The sequence below is a fragment of the Anastrepha ludens genome, chromosome 5, assembly GCF_028408465.1.
Source record: "Anastrepha ludens isolate Willacy chromosome 5, idAnaLude1.1, whole genome shotgun sequence".
Lineage (NCBI taxonomy): Eukaryota > Metazoa > Arthropoda > Insecta > Diptera > Tephritidae > Anastrepha > Anastrepha ludens.
Genome location: NC_071501.1, coordinates 91,879,914 through 91,902,166, shown reverse-complemented (window position 1 = coordinate 91,902,166; position 22,253 = coordinate 91,879,914).

The window sequence follows — 22,253 nt, the reverse complement described above, 5'->3', positions numbered from 1 at the left end:
TTCATTGGAGGAAGACTTAGAGGTTCACTTAACACCCTCGCGCTTCGCAAACCCCCAGCAAGGCTGCGCCCACGCGTGCACTAGCCCACAGCATCCATCACACACACAGACACACAAAAACGGAGGGAAACATCATTGTAGCGGCGGTGTCGGCAACATTCATAAATCTCAGTCGCGCTACGGAAAAGTATGCCCGGCAACGCAATGCATAATTTCTCTGCTCGACTGTGCAAATTTCATTTCAATAATAATTTTTCATATGCAAAGACAACAAATTTATTGTATGAATTATTTTTTTGGTATTTTTTTGCTTCTTCACAGAAGACTGCCAATCGTTTCGTGGCAACAAGTTGCGCTTTGCTGCGCCTATTGTTGTTGGTTATTTTTTATGTTAATTTTTTTTCTTTCGTATATCAACACCATATATCAGAGTGCGCTTGTACTCACCTAGGTGTGTGTGTATGTGTGTTGTTCTGAACTTGCGGGGAACCATTGAAAGCCCTCATCGCTATTATGCGCCTGCTTGAGATTTTTAATTCTTACTCAACTTTGTTCCTCTCTATAAATTTACTTTTATTTTTTTTTTTATATTTTTTTTATTTTATTTTTTTTTTTTTATTTTATTTTATTTTTTTATTAGGTACCTGGTAGTATTTCGCAAGCCCACTTGTAGTTTTGTATTGAAAACAAATCATCCAATCCACTTTACACAGGCGTTCATATCGGCCCAATGCGCGTTAACTACACCTCGAAAGAAATCACAGCATTTCGCCTTACTTGAAGTGCCCACAAATTTTTCTATATGGAGCTAAATATCAAACGCACTTTCCACCGATAAACTTGGTTGCACAGTGCATGAATTTGATGCGAAACACAGTCAAATAAACTTCCCAATCGTTTAATGGGGTCACAGGTGGCGCTATGGTAGATTTTATGAGCTGCTACAAGAGAGCGCCGATGCAATGAAATATGTGAAACTCTCTCACAAATTTTTACATTAAGCTACAATCTGAGCAATCTTAGATCTATAACTTCTAGAAGTAGCCGGGGAAAAAGTTAATTCCTCAGTTTTCACACATTTTTCTTCTTCTTAATTGTCGTGATAACTGCTCACGCGATTTTCACCGAGTTTAGCAAAGCGCGTCTTCGCGTTTCTTTCTCGTTTCTTCTAGGCGCCAGTTGGGCACACCAAGTGAAACCAAGTCCTTCCGCAACTGATCTTTCCAACGCAGAGGTGGCCTTCCTCTTCCTCTGCTACCATCTACTGGTACCGTATCGAATACTTTCATAGCCTGAGCGTTTGTACCCGTTCGGACGACATAATCCAGCCAACGAAACTGCTGCGCTATGTCGTCTTAAAGCTCATACAGCTCATCATTCCAACGCCAGCGATACTCGGCGTCTCTTACGTGCAAAGGTCCAAAAATCTTCCGCAAAATTTTTCTCACAAACACTCCAAGTAATGTCTCATCGCATATTGTCATCATCTAAGTCTCTACGCCATACGTTAGGACGGGCATGATGAGAGCCTTCACCCATTGAGAAATCAAAATCTCCTATTTTCTAAAATCCCTTTCTAAAAGAAGACTAGTTCAAGCTTGGTCAAATGAGTGTTTTCCATACAGAAGTATCAGCCATCGTGACAGCGTGTGACAGCTATCACAGCTCTGTGCTGCTTTAAACTCAATTTTAAACATGCGCTAGACCCTCTCTAATTCTTACGAAAAATGGCTAAGCTGAGTAGACTAAATGATTTCTCATCATTTGCTATGCAATTATTACCCACTGTGTAGAAGGAGACTTCGCCTTCTAGAAACACTCTTTTTAGCCACTCCATGTTGAAATATGTTTTGAAATTCATCAGGCACTCTGGTTGGTGTAACTGAGGAGATTGGTAAAACCAAATATTGTCCGACAATTGGCCTCCATTTATGACCTAAAGGTTCACTGAGGCATGGCAGTGAGGAATAAGGAACAACAAAATATTCTGCAATACAGACAAAAGACATAAAGAAAGTATAACCAGAAGTGTTAGCTCTCTCAGTGTGAACTACCAAAAAGTTATTTCAGAAAGTTAGACTAGATAAGGTTACAATGTAACAATGTAAGGTGCGAATATAGGGTGGTTCACTCACGCCTGGTAGACCATTCAGATACCACCAGTTGTGACTCATGTCCCCATCTCATTCTCAACGAGGTGAAACCATTTCGTCTCTCTAATAACGGATGAAAAGCTTTGGATGTTGCGTATTCTACATCCACCTGACATCCAAAGAAGTAAGAAGAGCGGTTCTGTGGCAGAGCAAGTGTTCAACGTTCTCCACCTCCTTCTAGTTCCTGCAGCTGCGACAGAAGTGAAAAAAGGGAAACCCCATACATTTCCCATTTGATCAAATTAGGCAGAGCCCCGTGATGATAACAACTATTGTACTAATCGAAGGCCCATCTATGATGATAAAGGACCTAGTTTTGTGTTCATTCCTTCTACGCCAAACCTGTTTAGCTATGTACCTCACAAGTCGGCTCCGTGGTCCATCTACTGTTGGCTTGTGCGGTGCAGACCGACGTGATACAGAGCTTGCTTATGGATAAAGAAATGCCGACATGCTGGGCGTAGTTGATCGATTTAATATTCAGAAAGTTATCACGCAAGCAAATTTTTAATTGCCAGAAATTACTTTCAGGCACATTTTATTCTACGAAGTTTGGTCTTAAATCCATTAATTTTGGGAAAATAAATCATATGCGGAAAAAATTAATCTGGAAAAGATTTGTGTGAGAAAATATGATAGATGTCGGTAAAAAAATCTTTTGACCAAACAATTTTTGGGGAAAGTATTTTCGGAAACTGATTTTAGCAGAGTTTTAAGGAAGTAAGGATTTTTTTTCATTTTTTAAAATAAGGAAATAGGATTTCACAATATAAACCTCCCCCGTATAGAAAAGCTATTTTCGTATATTTTGTAAAAAAGTGCGTCTTGGTTTCGAAAACCCTTTGGCCCAAGTACCATATATGGCGGACTCAAAAAGTGCTCGGACTCCACGCCATTCAATTTCCAAACTCGTGGCTGTGTTTACGGATCATTGGACGGTCGGCCGCAAGCAGAAATGTTGGGTACACCATTTCATGAGCTCTGGGGACGTTTTTGAGAAGGAAACTATTGAAGACTTTCTCTGTAAATATTCGGGCTTAACAGCTGGACGATTAAGGTCACTGGGCGCTGCATTCTTCGATACCCTCGAGAGTGTGCCAGGTCTAGCTGGATGCAGATATTTGTCTGTTAGAGGTCTCAAAATGGTATCAAAGCGACGCTTTAGTGCTACTTGAGGAGTGCCAGAGTGGTACTTAAACCATTTTTCTACCTATCTACATACTTTTTGAAGCAGAGAAACTCCGCGTTACTTCCCACTAAGTGCCTGAATCTACTTGGATGTTTCTCACTCACAGATGTCTTTGGTTAAACCAGCTGCAGAGAAACATATAAAGAAGAGCGTAAACCCATTGAAACCCAAATAGCTTATAGAGTTTCAGCTGTTATGTTTCCTGGTTCATAGAAATTCTATCGGTGCACTTTAAAAATAAAACATCTTCAAAAGTTCCTTCTTTAAAAATCATAAAGCCGGAGCACTGTACATCCACCCCTTCCGCTCTCACAAACGCACAAGAACGCGCCAACGCACACTTAGATCGTCGATCTCTGCCATGTGTTGCCAAAACAAATTTGCATTTGCAACATAATCGTTAAAATAATAACAAAACCAAATAAATAAATGTAAAAGAACTTAACAGCAAACGAATTATTATGCTTTCAGCGCAACTGTGAATAAAAGCAACCAAAGCTAAAACAAACCGCAAGGAATACCTCGCACTCGCCTCCACCTCCTCCCGGACAACATTACGCCACCACGAAAGAGTCCATATGTATGCCATTTAGTCAGTCCATATTTTGATGGACTCCACCAGTCAAAGTCAAGTTGTTATACTCGGTGCGCCAGCACAGCGTTCAAGTTGAAGCTGAAGCTGAAGTTGAAGTTCGTCGTATTTATTTGCACACTCACTCAACTCGACTCCATTCCACTTCACTTCACTTCGCTTTATTTCACTTTACTTCACTTCACTCACTTATTGGGGGGATCTAACTCATCGGGCAGCATCAGTCGATTGTACGCAGCTTCATATCTGCCGCGCATCAGTTCTGAGCCCCTACTAACGGCCGCATATTTATGTTCTGGCGCTGGAATTTCTATGCGAAGCTCCGTTGTTGCCTGGTGCCATTGCCGATTTGCTTGCATTCGCGAACCGAGCTGAGCAATTCATTCGCATCCACTTATAGATTTATTGTATTTGTGTTGCCGTTGTGGCAGGTACATGTTTGGGGTGATTGTTCTTAAAATTGCCTCGGCATTAGGCGGCATATGTATGGATATGTGCATGAACACACATACGCACACACACATACACATAAATGTGCGACTGCTGTTTGAACTCGTGTGCGCTCATGTCGATAGTTTGTTGCAACATTATTGATTTGGCTATGAAATATGCATTGAGGGGGTGATAAATTTTATTATGTTGATGATTTGATGAGGTCGTTTATATTCATCACTTTGGTTTTGTTGCGCTTGTTCTTTTGCCTTTTCCCCGTTTTTTAAAGCTCGCGAGTGTTTTTTCGGTAATGAACTTAGAGAGGTTAGAGTAGAGTGGAGAATTAGCATTGCTGATTTCGCAGGAAGAATTTAACGGAAGTTTTATGGAACGTGGCATCGATAAACATATTTTAATACCTTTTATAATTTGATATCGAGAAGAATACTTCATATGTCTCTTTATATTTTATTTAGTTCTTATACTATTGTCAGTGAATGGTTATATAGCTTACATTTAATATATTACGTATACGGCGTTGTTGTGCCACAAATGGAGGGACCTACAGTTTCAAGCCGACTCCGAACGGCAGAAATACACTCGGAGGTTTACCATTGCCAGCAGAGGGTCAACCGCTATTAGAAAAACGTTTTCTTAATTTTGGTGTTTCACCGAGATTCGAACCAACGTTCTCTCTGTGAATTCCGAATGGTAATCACACCCCAACCCATTCCGCTTCGCTAGTTTTTGTATATGGAAATGCTGTTGGTGTAATTCGCTGCAGTATTTTATGGGATCAATTGGTAGGTTGTGGTGTAAGTCTTCATTTGTTATATACCAGGGTGCATTTACGATAGTCCCTAAGATTTTTTATTTAAGTCGCTGAATTATTTGTATATTTGATTTGCATGCTGTCCCCCATAGTTCTATACCGTATCTCCAGATGGGTATTATCATTGTCTTATATAAATATTAGTAGTTTGTTGTATATTGACAGCTTTGAGTCCTTGTTGAGTAGCCAATACAGTTGTCTGAATCTGTTTTTTACTTCGTTCCTTTTTTGGATTATGTGGTCCTTCCATGTCAGTTTTGCGTCAATGATCATGCCCAGGTATTTGGCTTTTGTGTTTTGAGTGATGACTGTGTTATTAATTGTTATCGTAGGATGGTCATATTTGCGGTTGGTATATATTACTCGGACCGTTTTGTCTGTGTTTACTTGGATTCCCCATTTTGCAATCCAAGTCAACATTGCGCCAATCAGATTTTGTAGCTTCAATGAAGCGACATTTATATTCCTATCAGACGTAATTAATACCGTGTCGTCGGCGAAAGTAGCAATCGTGCTGTCGTCATTTGGGAAGGCAATGCCATATGTGTAAATTATATACAGCAATGGTCCCAGTACGCTGCCTTGTGGTACTCCGGCATCCATTCTTAATACCTCCGAGCATTCGTTCCGATGTTTAACATAGAAGTACTGGTCGCTTAGGTATTTTCGCAGTAATAGATAGTAGTCAAGTGGGAATATTTGTTTTAACTTATATAGTAGTCCTGGGTGCCATACGCTGGCAAAAGTCTTCGCTACATCGAGATAAGTTGCGACAGAGTAGTTTTTCTTGTCAATTTCATTTACGATTTTGTTAGTTACTCGGTGCACTTGTTGAATGGTCGAATGTTTATGTCGGAGTCCAAACTGGTGGGAGGGAATTATGTTCTTCACTTGTATGATGGGGTCAAGACGATCATGAATCAAGTTTTCAAATAGTTTTGACAGAATTACTAAGAGGCTTATATGTCTATATGATGATGGTTTACTGGCGTCTTTATTTGGTTTCGGCAATGCTTTTATTTCTGAAACTTTCCATGGAAGGGGAAAATATTTTGGTCTAATGGATGAGTTAAAGGTGTTTCTTATGGATATTATTCCATCGTCATGTAGTTCTTTTAATATTTGTCCATTGATTTTGTCATATCAAGGAGATTTTTTGTTGTTTATGGCTTTGATTTTGCGTCGATTTCCGTCCGGAGTTACTCTCTTGATTGGTTTGTTGGCTGTGTCAGATGTAGCAGACAGGTTATAATTTTGAGACTCCTTTTGATTTGTGAATGTCTTTTTGAAGTGTCTGGCGAGCACACTAGCCATTTCTAGTGGCGTTTTGGCCCATGTGTTGCTTTCGTTTAACAAAAAAAAAATTGTATTTTATTCTACATAATTTTTATTAGCTTCTGTGGTTTTCATTTAGTTTTTATTTTATGTGATATTTAAATTTATATTGCTTCTAGCCCAGTTTTTTTTACTTCCTGAAGTTTTCAATAATTTATTTTTATTAATTTTTTTTATTTTATGTGGCTCCGTTAATTTACTGTTGTTTTTCATTTTTATTTTAAATAAATACAATATTTTTAATTTATTTTATTTATATATATTTTTAATTTTATTTATTTATTTTTCTTTTCATTTTATTAAATTTTTTTCATTCCTGTGGTACTTTTTTTAACTTTTAAGTTGTATATATATTATTTTTATAATAGTTTATTGATATTTTAAATTTGTTTTTTTATTTTACATCACTTCACTTTTGAAGTAAAACATGCTAATGCTATATTTAAAGTATACTAACTACAGGTTGATCCATACTCACTAAGCTTCAACCACAATCCTATTAAAATAAACTCCAGGGTTAACTTTACAGTAGTACATTTCGTAAATCCACCAGTACATTTTCATTGTTGTCTACATTAATCTCACCAGAGGTTACTTCTATTTCAGTTTTAACTAATGAATTGTGTCTGAATAGTTGGAGCAACATTTAATCTTAACGTCGTCTACATAAAGTACACAAAAAATTTGTCTCAGATTCTAGGCGGTCAGTTGACATCTAAATTTCGGCTGATTATTCGATTTTCGAAGACATTTATTAAAATTCTAATGTAAGGTTGGTTGGTGGTGTGGCAAGTAACGTCGTCCTGTTGAGACCAAAAGTCATCTGTGTCAATCAACTTAAATTTTGAAAAAATCGGGTAATATGGGTTAGTCACGCTATCCATTAACTGTCAGGGCGACTTCTTACTCATTTTCGGAGAACAAAACCTGGTCTAATGACGTTTCTCTACCACAATTCGTACCAAATAGTCAAAGGTAGATAATGCATCGTCTTCTCAATAATACCATGTGGATTTTCCGACACTCAAATGTGATAAATTTGTTTCTTATCATAGGCGCCGGGACTAGAATGAGCTTTAGCTGAAAAGATTTTAATTTAAAAATGCTCATCTGCAACCAAACGCTCTTCAGTCTAACTTGAACCACATTGTGGTAGCGGAAAACGACAAATTTTGTAAAGTTGTAACCTTTTCCTAAATTTCTGACATATTACCGAGATGGAAAAAGTTGATTGCCCTTTCAAAATGCTTGACGGACTATTCTTGATAATACAATTATTTATTTATTTCAAATAATTTATCCCGTAGCACTGCCGTAAATTAATTCACAATACAATGATGGTGTCTTCAGAAAATTAGTACAGCTCAGCGTTGCATGCTCTGTGGTATGCAGCAACTACCAATGGTTTATCTTCAGCAAAGCCTTCATTTTAAGCACTCTAAATACCGCCTCATAGGCTATTGCCATCGTTCAGACCTTTAAGCCGCTGTTGACAAAAGTGACTCTCTGTTACAGAGCTGTTAGAGCTGATATTTTCTGGCAGCCTTTGTGCTGATTTCCAAGTAAATGAAATCCAACACCATTTATGTGGCTGCTTGTTTGAGGGCACGAAAAAGTCCCAATTGTGTGGTCCACCTCCGGAATCTATCCCTCTTAGTTGTCGCATTTTAGATTGGAAAGTGCACTGGAGTTATTGATTTTCCTTTCCAAATAAAAGAATTCTACACAAAGCACCTTACACCCCAAATGAGTCAACCGTTGGCTATGCACTTTTGGTCATCGATCATTGCTTTCATGGCGGCACATAAAGTGTCCAAAACCAATTAGTCCGTTGAACTATTCAAATTCACTCAATTAAAGAATATCGAATGACGAATAAAGAAAGAACTTTCTTTACGAGCAAAAAAAAAAAAACAAAAACACAAATAACACAGTGCGACATCAAAAATCAAACCGCACCGGACCTTTTTTTTCTGAAAATATACCTATTCAATAGCAAAACCTTCGCTGGGATTTTAAAAGTTAGCTCGATTTTTTTTTTTATTGCGTTTTGAAGTTTTCTATTTTCATGAGATTTTGGAGTTTTACCTGTACGCTAAATTTGACTTATAAATCGACCTTTGTTTGATTTAATCGATTTATTTTGTCATAGCTTGATGCAGAAATGTCGTACATATACAAATAAACTTATTTTGAGAACAACCTATATCTCAATACGCAATTTTGAATACCAAAATTTCGAAAAATTGTATGTTTTTACCATTTTATACTGTAATTATGAAAATAATTATTATTATGGAATTCTTTACTGATGAATCTGATTACTCTGATAATGATGATGTTGAAATTCAATCATTGTCGAAAAGAGCTCGTCTTTAAGGTTTTAGTACGTAAAAATTCTTTATTTTAATAAAAAAAAAAAAAAAATTATAAGAATTCAAGTCTATATTCTTTTTACTTAATCTATTTAATATTTTTACCTACAGATTTTTTAGATATTTAAAAAAAAATTTAAAGCAGAGTATAAAAAAATTATTTTTATGAAGAAAAATCTTGTTAAAAATTTATTTTTTTAGAAAATAACAAACTTAAAGTTCAGTTTTATGTTTTTATCTTATAAATGACTTTTTTAGTACATTTTGCAACATTTTTGCTAGAAGAAATAGTGAGAAATTTTAATTATTTTCATAATTACAGTAAAAAATGGTAAAAACATACAATTTTTCGAAATTTTGGTATTCAAAATTGCGTATTGACATGTCCGAAATTTCTGCATCAAGCTATGACAAAATAAATCGATTAAATCAAACAAAGGTCGATTTATAAGTCAAATTTAGCGTACAGGTAAAACTCCAAAATCTCATGAAAATAGAAAACTTCAAAACGCTATAAAAAAAAAAATCGAGCTAACTTTTAAAAACACAGCGAGGGTTTTGCTACTGAATAGGTATATTTTCAGAAAAAAAAGGTCCGGTGTGGTTTGATTTTGATGACCCCAAAATTGTCGCACAGTGTAATAGTAAAAACGAACTTCAAAGACATTCACTCGGGAAGAAAGAAGTTTTACCAATTAAAAAACTGATCGTCTAACGAAACAATCAAAACTAAACGAAACGAAACAAACACAAATGCAAAGTGAAATGTGCGTATAAATTGTGGTGGATTGATCATCACCGCAACAAGGCCCTTCACAACGTCATTGACATTTAAATGAATTCGAACGAAATGAGCCAAATCAAATTGCAGACAACAACAGGCGGTTTTAGTGGTGCCATTCCAACTGTGAACTGAAACTGCTGCCGATCAGCTGGAGTGGAGGGCCAATTGAAATAAATAAATAAGAAATTGGGTATAAAAAAAAATATTCCAAAAAAAAAATATATACAACAAAAAGTTTATAGAGCTTCGAACAAACGCACTTTGCGGTCTTTCGTTACGCTTGTTCCAATTTCAGTGTTGGCCCGATTTTTACGCGCCTGCATATGTATGTGTGCACTTATGATTTTTGAGCTTTGGAATGTTCTTAATTGTTTGAACGCGTTAAACGAGCCGTAGGGCTAACACCAGCTAACGACAATCACTGAGCTCACAATACTTGCGATGGTATGTGTGTGTGTGTGTTGGAAAATGGATATGTAGACTATCAAAAGGCAGTATTCGTATGTGGATACCCAGCAAGCACTTGCTATCGTGGAAAAATATTCTGTAACTCCTAATAGCGATGATTTCAGAGGCAGAGTCGTGATCACAGAAGTGATATTCATTCTAAGAATTTTCCTATCTTGAAAGGAGTCCTCAACAAAAATGATTTACAAAAGACTTTTCATAAAGGGTCTTCGTAAATTTCTACGAAGACTCACAGATAGTGGGTAGGTCTACTACATATGTGTCATGGTAGACTACTCAAAAATTTTTGTTTTAAATATTTTTAATATTTTTTAATTTTTTAATATAGTCTACTATGACACTTACACAAGATTCACGGGCTTGTAAAAAGATCTTCGATCTTCTTTTTCTGATGAGTCGAAAATTCATGACTATAAAGATTACGAAAAATTCTTCTTTTTTCAATAGAATCGACTTGCTCTTACTTGGATTTAAAAAAAAACACACAAAAATAGTGAATAACTCTATTGTGTTGTTCTTCAAGTCGAATCGAAATGCAAAACATCCGGAAAATATTTTTTCGATTATTTTGTTAGTACACCTGAGGCAAGGATCTTCAAGCGCAAAGCACGTCAAGTTTACCTCCAAATTTGTTGAAGACATTCTATTGCACAGTAGCATAAATTGTGCAAAACCAAGGGGAGGAAATATTGAGTGCTTGATGCGATTCAAAATTTTAATTTTTTTGTGCAAGCCTTTTTCCCTTGAATTTTAGGTCAATTAATTGCCGTTTTAAGAGAAAACAAAATGCGGGTGTTTCATGGGAATTGTTGTATTTTTTTGGATTATCTGATTTAATTTAAATTAAAAAAAATACCAGTCTAACGGTTAGACGCGATAGAAGTGAAACCTTCCGTAAAACAAACTGAGAGAGAATGAGACGAAAGCAGCATTAGGAGCGGGATAATTATAGGTTCATTATAATATTGCTATAAAGTTCATATTTTATTTTCTTCATTTTATTATTATTCATCCTCAATGTTTTCAATTTCAACAAATGATACGAGTCGCTTATGAAAGCTAAAATATGATACAAATGCTTTGGTTTCGATGCTGTCGATTCAGTGCGATTGTTACACATTTTTAAATTGAATGTTGTATTGAGAAAGTCAATTAAAGGAACCGCTGTGTCCAATCCAAAATTTACGTTAAAATCGCCACTTAAAATCATTGGAACTTTATCGTAATATTTTCTAAGTATCCGCGATACTTCTGGTGTCTACTTTATTAAATTTCGTGAATGAATTCCGTGATGCTATTTACTGATTGATTCGGTGAAATATAAATTGCACAATTAAAACTGTTTTTCCATTGCTCAATCTGGTTTCGCATGCACATATTTCTCCCACTTTAGAGAGCTGAACAGACAGTGATTCTAGTTGCTGTGCATTCAGATCTATTCGTGGAGTTTCAATACGAGCACCGTCATTTTGATTGTGGGATATTGCAACACCGCCAGCAATTGCGGTAAATATTTAAAAATGAAAATATTTACGAATATACGTAATACAGCACACGCGGTTGCTATTATGAGCGTCGTAACGCGTATATTAAACAGGCGTACTAACATACACACAAACATTCGTAGGACGCTTGGTCTAAGCAAGTATTAGGTAGTGTAGTGTAGGTATACATAATGCCTTCTCGCTCACCGTGGCTCCGTAATACGCAGGCGCGCACACATACGTACTAGCATGCATACAAACATACGTACGTATGACGCTTGAACTAAACACCAAAGCAAGTAATAGGCAGTGTAGTATACTACATACTACAATACTCACTATACTGCTGAGCCACACGCAGCCACACACATATACGTATATCAACATATAACGCTTCGTAACCAAGAGTGGGGAGGGTACGAAGCACTGCACAAAGAGGAGACGGAGAATAGGGAACGCTGTATAACTGTGTTCTATCTCATTCTCTCGCAGGCTATATACTATGAGATCTACATGTATGTCTCTTTCTAGTGTCGCTTTTTCGTTTCATCGAGTCTCAAATCACTCCCAACTATTCTAAAGAAGTTTTCACTTCAAAATTTTAATTTTTTCGGAACTTTTAAGTAATTATTTTCAAAATTTCAGAATTTCAGATATTTAGAAATTAAGAATTTTTCTTTTAAAAGATACCCAACTTTTTATGGAGAGATAGATTTCATTATTGAATTTTGATCTTAACGTCAGGATGCGGACATCTGTTCCCTTTGAATTTAAAGTCAAAAAATGTCCGGATTAGGATAAAACAAAATGAGAGATTTCCACGGGAATTTTTGACATTTTTGATTTTTTAGTTCAGTACGAATGACTGTTGAGAACTTTTCCGTAGAAATGATACCCAATGTTTTATAGAGAGTTACAATTTCATGATTGAATTTTGAGCTTGAATGCACTCTTCCGTCGCAACGCGGCACAATTGATCAACGTACAGTTATTAGAAAAAACTAAGCTGTGTGTTGTAAATTTATATATTTTTTCTATGTTTTTGCTTTTCTGTACAATTGCACCGCGGCAATCAAAGCGATAAAGTTTTTGAAAGCGCAACCTTGACGTGTTTGCCCCAAATAAGAGTTGTGGTTGCATTAATTTTTGAAGTGCTCTTCCAGTGGTCTCCCAAATGCTAGCTGGGTATAAATACTCGTATGCACATTCATATTCATATAATTGTCTAATAACGTAGGTATGTGTGAATGCTACTGAAGGAATTTTCAAGGAATGCGGCAGTGGCGGCAGGTTCATTCGTAAAGTGAATGGAGAAATGAGAAATTTCTTTGTTTTGTCTGAAATTCAAGCTTTATTTTGACAAAGAAAAAAGGGCTATGAAGAAGAAATATTCAATACTATTAAAGGACGGTAAGAATATTTCCGTTAGCAGCACGAGAAGATAATGTGACCTGTAGAGTATTCAGTATTCTACAATAAGTCTCGGAATTTAATTGCCCAAGGCACATTCAGCCTCCTTAATGAATACCAAAAGGTGCTTAATAAACGACATTTTTTCGTCTTTCCCAGAGCAGATAGACTACCGCCCCAATCCTCTCATTTTTGCAGGAAAACCCACTCATCAGCCCCGCAGTTTCCAGCAATATCACTGGGACCAAATACCCAGGTAAGCCCTAATACTACTGTGGGCAAAAAGAAATGTGAACTTATTTGTCAAACTTCGCGGGATTAAAATTTCGCTCTAGTTATTTTTTTCATGAGTTAGCAGCACTGTTAATAACATCTGGGCCAACTTTTATGTGAATGTCATTATCAGTAATATATTTACGCTTGTGTTTACCAAACGACCAAGAGTGCATTTTTCGATTTTTACAATGTCTGATTTGATTGAGCAGAGAAGTGCCATAAAATTTTGTTTGCGGAATGAAATTTCGGCTGCGGAAACGTTTAGCATGTTGCAGAAGGCATTTCTTGATTCGACCATGTCGCAGAAAAATGTTTATAAGTGGTACAAAGACTTCAAAGAGGGTCGAGAATGTGTTGATGACTTGGAGCGCTCCACACGACCATCGACGTCAACAGATGACCAACACGTCAATAAAGTAAAGGAGTTAGTGCTCAAAAATCGTCGGTTGACTGTTAAAGACCTTACTGATATGATCGGAATATCAGAAGGATCTGTGAAAACCATTTTGAAAGACCATTTGGGCCTACGAAAAGTCAAATCTCGTTTGGTACCGAAAACTCTCAATTTCTTGGGAAAAAGTCGTCGCGTTGATGTGTGTGAAACAATGCTTTGAGACTATCAGGACAAGCTCAAATGCATCATTACGGGAGATGAGACTTGGATTTATGCTTACGATCCGGAAACAACCGACCAATCAAGCGAATATCGTGCTAAAGGCGAGGTCAGACCGAAAAGAGCACGTCAAAGTCGTTCAAAAATAAAGGTCATGATGACAGTTTTTTTCGATTTTCGTGGTGTGGTGCACTATGAATTCCTTCCACCTGGCAAACTGTTAATAATGAATATTATTTGAGCGTTATGCGTCGTTTACGTGAAGCAATTCGTCTAAAAAGGCCAGAATTATGGGCCAACAACTCTTGGTTTTTGCATCACGATAATGCACCGTCTCACACTGCACTCGTTCTTCGTGCCCATTTCGCCAAAAATTCCACGCATATCGTTCCGCAACCACCGTATTCGCCTGATTTGTCTTCGTGTGACTTCTGGCTATTCCCAAAACTCAAGAGATCCCTCCGGGGATCGCGTTTCGAGTCGATTGAGGAGATAAAAGCTTAATCGAAGAAGGTGCTGATGGCTATACCGGATATGGACTATTTGGCATGTTTCGGGGATTGGAAAAATCGTTGGCATAAGTGTAATTCATCGAGAGGGAATTATTTTGAAAGGGATGAAATTGATTTACAAGAATAAATAAAGATTTTTCATTTTACAACCAAATTCACCTTACTTTTGCATGGACTGAAATGTCACAGGCCTGACATATGGATGGCAATAGGTTTATTGAATTCACCCCTTTTTCAGTTAGTACTACCCTTAAAAAGTTCATTAGCTCCGGAGTTATTTATTATTTTTAAAACACAGGATCAATAAGAATTTCGTATTTTAATTTTACTCTGCTTCTATGGGAGACTCCGCTGCATCAGAACCAACAATAAAATGATGGTTGGCTGACTTCAAAAGTGGTGGAAGAGATACCGATGATACACAGCGCAGTGATGTCCAAATGAGGTGGTAACTCCAAAAAACATCACAAAATAGTTCTGAGTGATCGAAAAGTCAAGTTGCGTGAGTTAGTTCATATCGTAAAGATATCAAAGGAATCCTTTGTCTTTACCATATATCGCAGGAGAATTTGACTATGAGAAAGCTTTGTTCAAAGTGGCGTTTGCTCACTGTTGACCAAAACAAGTCAATCAGAAGAATGGCAAAACTACATGAATTGAACCTCCCATTGCTCCCACATCCGACGTATTCGGCAGATTTGGCGCCCAGCGACTACTGCCTGTTCGCAGGCCGGTAAGAAATTTCGTTCGAATAAAGAGGTTATCGCTGAAACTGAGGCCTATCTTGAGGCAAGTGATAAATTGTTCAAAAGTGGTATTGAAATGTTAGGGCGGCGCTGGAATGATTGCGTTATTCTTGAAAGAAATTCCGTTGATGTGTTATGTGAAAGAATTCAAATGCGATCGAAAGAGAAGTCAAGCATTCAGCAACCGGTAGTCTGATCGAGATTGTATTTCTGCCTAAAATTGAGTTTGCTTTTTGTTCCCGTTGTAGTACTTTGAAGTCCTAGAAGGCAAATTTTTTTTCGGAATATTTTTTTCCGGCTACTCTTTGTTACTCCCTTAAACTTAATTAATATCAATGATTTTCAAATTATAAAAAATTTAATCAGCATTAATTTTTCGCCAAAATTTGCGACTTGTTAAAAGACAATTTTTGGATTAAATGTAGATATAAAGGCATTGCTGATATCGCCAAAGCCATGATTTCCAAGGCTAAATCAGACCCATCATTGCTGGAGACGAGACGTGGGTTAAAGAGTACGACACGCAGCCCAGGCAACAGGCGAGTGAATGAAGATCTCCGAATGAACCAAGACCAAACCCACCACGTTATTTGCAGTCAAAGAGGAAAGCGGTGTTTACTGGTTTTATGAATTATGCAATGGTAATGAACACCACAAATTTTTTCCAGAAGGTCAGATAGATAATAAAGACAAAGGTATTGTTTGGGTTTACGTAAAGCAATTCGCTAAAAAAAAAGATTTGTGGGAAAACAACTCGTGGAGTTTATACCAGTGCCATCATTATTCGTGAATTTGGATCAAGAACGAAACGAATATCGTCCAACAGCCATCGAATTCACCTGGTATGACTCCTTGTAATTTGTTTTTTTTTTTTTTGTTTGATGGAGTCACAAAACCACTAGGCAAAACGCGTTTTAACAGCTGACAGAAAGTAATAGGAAAATCGAAGTCGGCACTGATGCTATACCGAAAATAGAGTTCCAAAAATGTTTCGTGAGCTGGATCAAACGCTGGCTTAAGTGTGTTGCAGTGTATGGGGAGTACTTTGAAGGTAATGGTATCAGTTTTGAGGAATACATCTACATATCAAATTTTCGGAATATATTCCGGGAAGTTTTTGTTATGGAACTTTTCATCCGGAAATACTACAGCAACCGTTACAGGCCATCACAACTTTAGCGGCACTTATGCAACCGCGTATGTCTCAAATTCGCCAGCGCCTCTTTCCAACAATTTCTAATATACTAATGCCCCATCCAAATACCACAAATCTTATATTAGATTTTGTTATTTTTCCCCCATTGAGGTCACCTGCGAGGTAGATATGTAAAGCTCTTCAGATGAATTTGCAAAAAGATGAAATCAAAACAGAGACAACAAGAAATGTGTGCTGGTTTTTAACCTTTGTTGTCTTTCATAACATTAGCCCTATTTTGAGTTTTCATCCTCGGGCATTTTTAGATAGCCATTTACATACACACACACACACATACCTATGCATCGGAGAAATGTCTGCTTTCAATTGCTTCAGTTTTTTGCTCACCTACAGCTGAATGCCAATAAATTTATCATTTTTGTGGCAGCCAGATGAGGCAAATTAAGTACAATGAATAAGGTGTGAAATGTTTGCGATTTTGTGCGCTGCATGAAAGAAAGTACGCAAACACACACAGGCACATACACACACAACCAAACTATTGAAAAGTCGTATGCTTTTAACAAAGTTGCGAATCACAGTTACATCTGCACTTATATAAAAATTATTATATTTGTCTTCATCTGCATGTGTGTGTGTGTGTGCCTTGCTTGCGGTTAGAAAAAAAGTGTATGGAGTTGGCAGCTACGTGCGTAACTGCGGTTGTTGCTGATCGCAATAAATGAAGCTACTTGACTTTTGTTCATAGAAAAGATGTTGATTTTGAAAAGGGAAACCAATCATCTTTACGCTTCGCATCAAACACCGGGTGACGCTGGGTAGTAATTATGAGTAAGCAAAAATTTATTTATTTTTGGTTTTGCTCTAAATGTTTGCCTGAGAAAAGTAATAAAATTACCAAGCGTTCGTCTATGCATGCAAATTTACTGGCCATTGCTGCCAGGACTAGGAGCAGAGCTGGGATACTCTTGCGGAGTTCTCTTATGAGACCTGCTAGGACCAATGACAACCATTCTACAGTCATCTCGAGAGGGTATTTTATTATTATTAGCTGCAAGAGCTCCTTCGCCGCTTCCTTGAAAGACTTTGTCAAGAACGAGTGCTTAGTTCCTTTCCTTTTCGATTCCGTCGGCTTTATTTCTAATGACTATCTCACCTAGATCATAACTGGTCCTATGTGTTGCCGAGATATTATGTGGAGATATAGGCTTTAGCTCCTTCTAGTGATGCGCTGTTTCGCATGTTTTAGTCAAATGTTGATATTTTCCTCTCAGTGAGACGTTAAGCTGCGCAGAGACACTGATGGTGCTCCGGAGCGCTCTTTGCGTTGTCTTCGTTGCGTGCTGTGGACTTTCTTTTTTGGGGCATTGGGATGCAAGGTCCTGAAACCTCCCATTGGGCGTATTAAATAAAATGAAAAACGAAATGTTGCTTCAAGATTACCCCTTCAAGATGATAACGCCGTATATAACTCAACTCTAAAGCCGCTGAGGAAAGCGTTGAGTATAAATCGCCCTGGCATACTATAGTCCTGCAACAGCTTTGGCCACCAAATGGATCTTCACAATCGCTCTGTCTTGTTCAGCCATGCAGTTGAAGTGACTTTCTATTAACAAAAAGCTCATCCAGTCGCACCTTGGCTCATCACCCGTCATGCTCAAAGCGAATTAGCCATTACAGCTATTAACGCCTTAATACCCTGGCGGTAAAGGGTGGTAATCAGATGGTAATTAAGAGTGATTAGTTTAGTGGCCAACTCAGCAGATTTCGTTGTTCGCGTGGCTCGAATCAGTGCAGCCATAATAGCCGTTCGAGAAAGAATTTACAGAAATCCCCTTAGAAAGCAGAAAACTATGTCAAGGGAAATTAAAGTATCTACCAGATTCATGTCAAGACTAATTAGAGGGGATCTCCGCATGAAAGCCTTCCGTTGCTCAATTGGTCATCTTTTGGCAACTCGCTAGAAGAGAATTAGGCTAGGCAGATGCAAGTTGCTTCTTCAGAGGCACGCGATCAACGACCATGCAAGTATTATTTTCACAGATGAGACAATTTGGATTGCTGAAAAAGTTTTTAATAAGCAAAACGACAAAGACTATGCTAAAACTTCTAAAGACGCTGATGTTGTTGAAAGGGTTCTGCGTGGCCACCATCTAGCTGAGTGTCTTGTAGGGCCTTACATCTTCTGCGAAAAAGGGGTTAAGACCGGGGAAAAAGTGTACCAGGAGGATGTCTTAGAAGACGTGGTGAAGAACACTCCTTTTTTCAATAGAAAACGTTGGACCTTCCAGCAAGATTCCGTTCTAAGTAAGTATTCCGGGCTAAGTACAATAGAATACTACCTGGTACTATAAAGTTCTAAAGAGCTTAAAGCGGCTTCCATGACTTTTTGAACCAACTGGGACAATTGAACTAAAGTGCACACCTCCGTGCAGATCAGTGAATTATCATTAGTTTTACAATTCAGAAGTTTGACTTAGGAACGAAAAATCTACATAGTCAACAATTTTCGTAGGGACGCTTCGTCAGCTTTGACTGTTATTTTTGGGGTAGACTTATGCACTGTGTTCTTCTCCAGTAATTCTAACTTTACCCCCTTCCTTGAGATGGTCGACGTGCACCATTTCGTCCACATAATCAAGTCGCTTCGTTAAAACTTTATTAATAGCTCCTGACATTTTTCTAGTATCAGGCGTAAAGTTGGCTCCTTTTGGTATCAATGGGATGCCACTTACTATTCTACAATCCCTTGTAACATAGAAACACCTCAGACAATTAATGAAGCTATTTACTTGTATAAACCTCGGCACAAGTATAGTTTAACTATTTTCCAAATACTCGTAGAAGAATCCTGTCAACCAAACCTTGTTCGGTTCGCACAATATCAAAGCCAATTCCTTTTTTTTTTTAATATGATGCCATTAAACCCAAGTTCATCGAAATGCTTGCTTTGACTTAAGCCTTTAAATCTTCATTACAGGCAAAAATGTGGAATTAGGCCAGTGTTACGAGCATTTCCTTGCTCGTGAGAGACGTGAGTCTCCTTTTGGAAATGTCGTTGGAGAGTTGGCAAGAATCTTTTGGGGGCTGGACGGCTCAGTAGTCTCACCAATGCTTTTGTAGATTTCGCACCCGCACTGCAAGTGGTTCGAGATTGTTTGCACAGATCAACAATTTTTCATAAACACCTCAGTTTTAGTTTTATAGGCTAAAAACAAACAAAAGAACATAATAATTGTCAAAATATATCTCATCGAAAGATGAAATAATTCTATCTGAACCATTCGGATCACACTCAGTATTAATGTAACCTTTGAAACCAGGTAGGCTCGTCGGTCCTATTCTTAGATTTGAAGCCACGATGATTTATGATGGTTTCCTTTTATCTTGGTTTCGTTGGCGCACAAATTTTGATGAAGTCTTTACACCAGCATATTTACCTCTATCCTGGTGGTAGAACTCGTCATCCTTATAGACCCCAGACAGCACTGTTTTGCCCGTAACCCTCTTCTGGGGCTTGGAATGCCACCGTTGACCCGCAAGGTGCTTATCCGCCACTCTTTCCATATGACCACAGATCCTGGTGTAGCCCTTAGACCTATTATAACCTCGACTTTAAATGTGTTAAAGAAGCTGAAAATAGGAAAAAAAGAAAGCTGGTCTTCATCCACCTCCAACTGCCGCTATCGCCTTCTGAGCTAACGTTAGCTCGCAGTTGAGTTCAGCAACATGGTCTCAGACATCAAACACCTCTCTCTTCAGCTACAACTTTAGATTACAGTGAAGACTTCACTGCTGCCCTGCTCTCGCAGAATACAATGTCGTTCATCGCCCGCTGCATTGCGCAGTGTGTGCTCGCGCTACGCCCGTAAGCGCTTCTAGGAGGCAGATTTATATGCCATAAGAATTGAGGATCGGAAGAAGAATACTTGCTTTTATTGATACCAATGGAATAAAATTGTGGGTATGCCTAAAATTTAAACGACGGCCCGTGAACTGATTCTAGCTGGCTTCCATTTCCAGGTGGAAAATGCGCATACTTAGCATAAAAAAATACTTCCATATCTCCATGACAATAAATGAAAAATTTATGGGACAGCTGCCAGACTCAGCTCGTCAAAATATGTCAGAAAAACATCCAATTGCTTCAGGGCTGCAGGTATTTGGTCCGGTAGTTATTGTCGAAGTCATCGGAAGCGGAAACCCTCTACTGTTTTGAAAGGAGTCGCCACCAGTTAATGCGTGTAATGACTAGCGCGCTTAGTTGGATCGCACAAAATTGCTTAAACAGCTACAGCGACGGATACTGAAAGCTATTTAAAGATTGAGGTACCAGCGAATTGCTCGAATATTTTACTTTTGTCAGCCGATTTTTTAAATATGTAACTAAAATATAATTAAATGCTTCCTGAAGTTTCGGAATTTATTCACCGATTTTCTAAAGCGCTTAAGTTCTCAAATCCTTGCACTCCAGCTATGCCCCGTTAATGTTCATGGTACACATTTATGTTTACATTTTTATTTACTTTTGGTTTTTCGCAAAGTCACTCCTTAAACGATCTGCCAATTAAGCAAATTTAAATGCCATATTTACGCACCAGCTGCTCATGCGCATGCGCGCGTATTTCGCGTATTTTCCGCTTTAATCATACACAACTCATTCAAACAGACACTCCGCACTCCACACACGCGCAATCTATTCATTCACTCACCCACCCATTCATTGGACCACCTCCGGTGCCCCTCCGTGCCCACGACCTCTGCAACTCTGAATCGGCCGCTTTTCTACGATTCATTTGACAACGAAATTGCTGCGTCGGCTGTCCATTCGCCCTCACGCCCGTACGCCAGCCTGCCAGTCAGTCAGCCAGTAGTTTGTGAGTAGTTAAATACATACAGACGATTGTCAAACAGTCGGAGAGCGTTCGGTCGATTGGACCACTTAGCATTTTTCATAAATACAAACGCATAAATAAATGAAATCTATGGCAGAAAAACTGGAAGTAAATTGATACCCTGGGGTATTGCGAGGAGGCATATAATTCAAAAGCGGCAGCAGCAACAACAGCAACAACAACAACAGCAGGCACAACATTATTTCCCAACAAAAGCAATAGGAACCGATGCGGTATTAGTTTGAATCGCAATAACAACAACAACAAAAAACAATAATAACAACAACAACAACTACAACAGCTAGAAAACCCACAATAATAACAGCAATCCAACTACAACCACAAAAACAACAATAATAACAACAACAACTAGTATTACTACAACAACAACAACAATTAAAGCAATGGCCAGAGCAATACAGTAGCTTAGAAAAGCAGGCGCACATTTAAATAAAAAACAAAAACAATAACAAACACTTAGTACAACAATCAAAACATTCGAAAAGTTTGTTAGTCGGTGGAGGCAGCAAGTAACTTTTGTGTTGTCAAAATTATTCCATTAAAAGACGTACAATGTTGCCAATAGTAGTTGTAGTTGTTGTTTTCTGAGTAAATCTGGTAAATTTAAATTGTTATGATCCATAAATGTCAACATGCTAAAAAGTGCGGCGTTGTTGCTTTTGTGGATTTTATTATAAATTTATTTTTTTTAGGTCGTATGCTACCTACTTGTTGTTGTTGTAAGTACTGTTGTTGCCCTAAACATGCATATTTGCTATGCTGAGTATGCAATTTTCAACTCATAGTTGCCATATTTGAATTTAATTTGACGAATTTTACTTACGCATGAAGCAATGATATGGAACGCATGCGCCACTGCGTTGTTGTTTGTGTGTGTGCGTTTTTTTTTGTAATTTTTTTTTTTTTTTAAGAATATAAATTGAGAAATAAAATATTGCTACTCAAAATACTTTTGGATGTCTACTAAAGTTAAGCTCGTT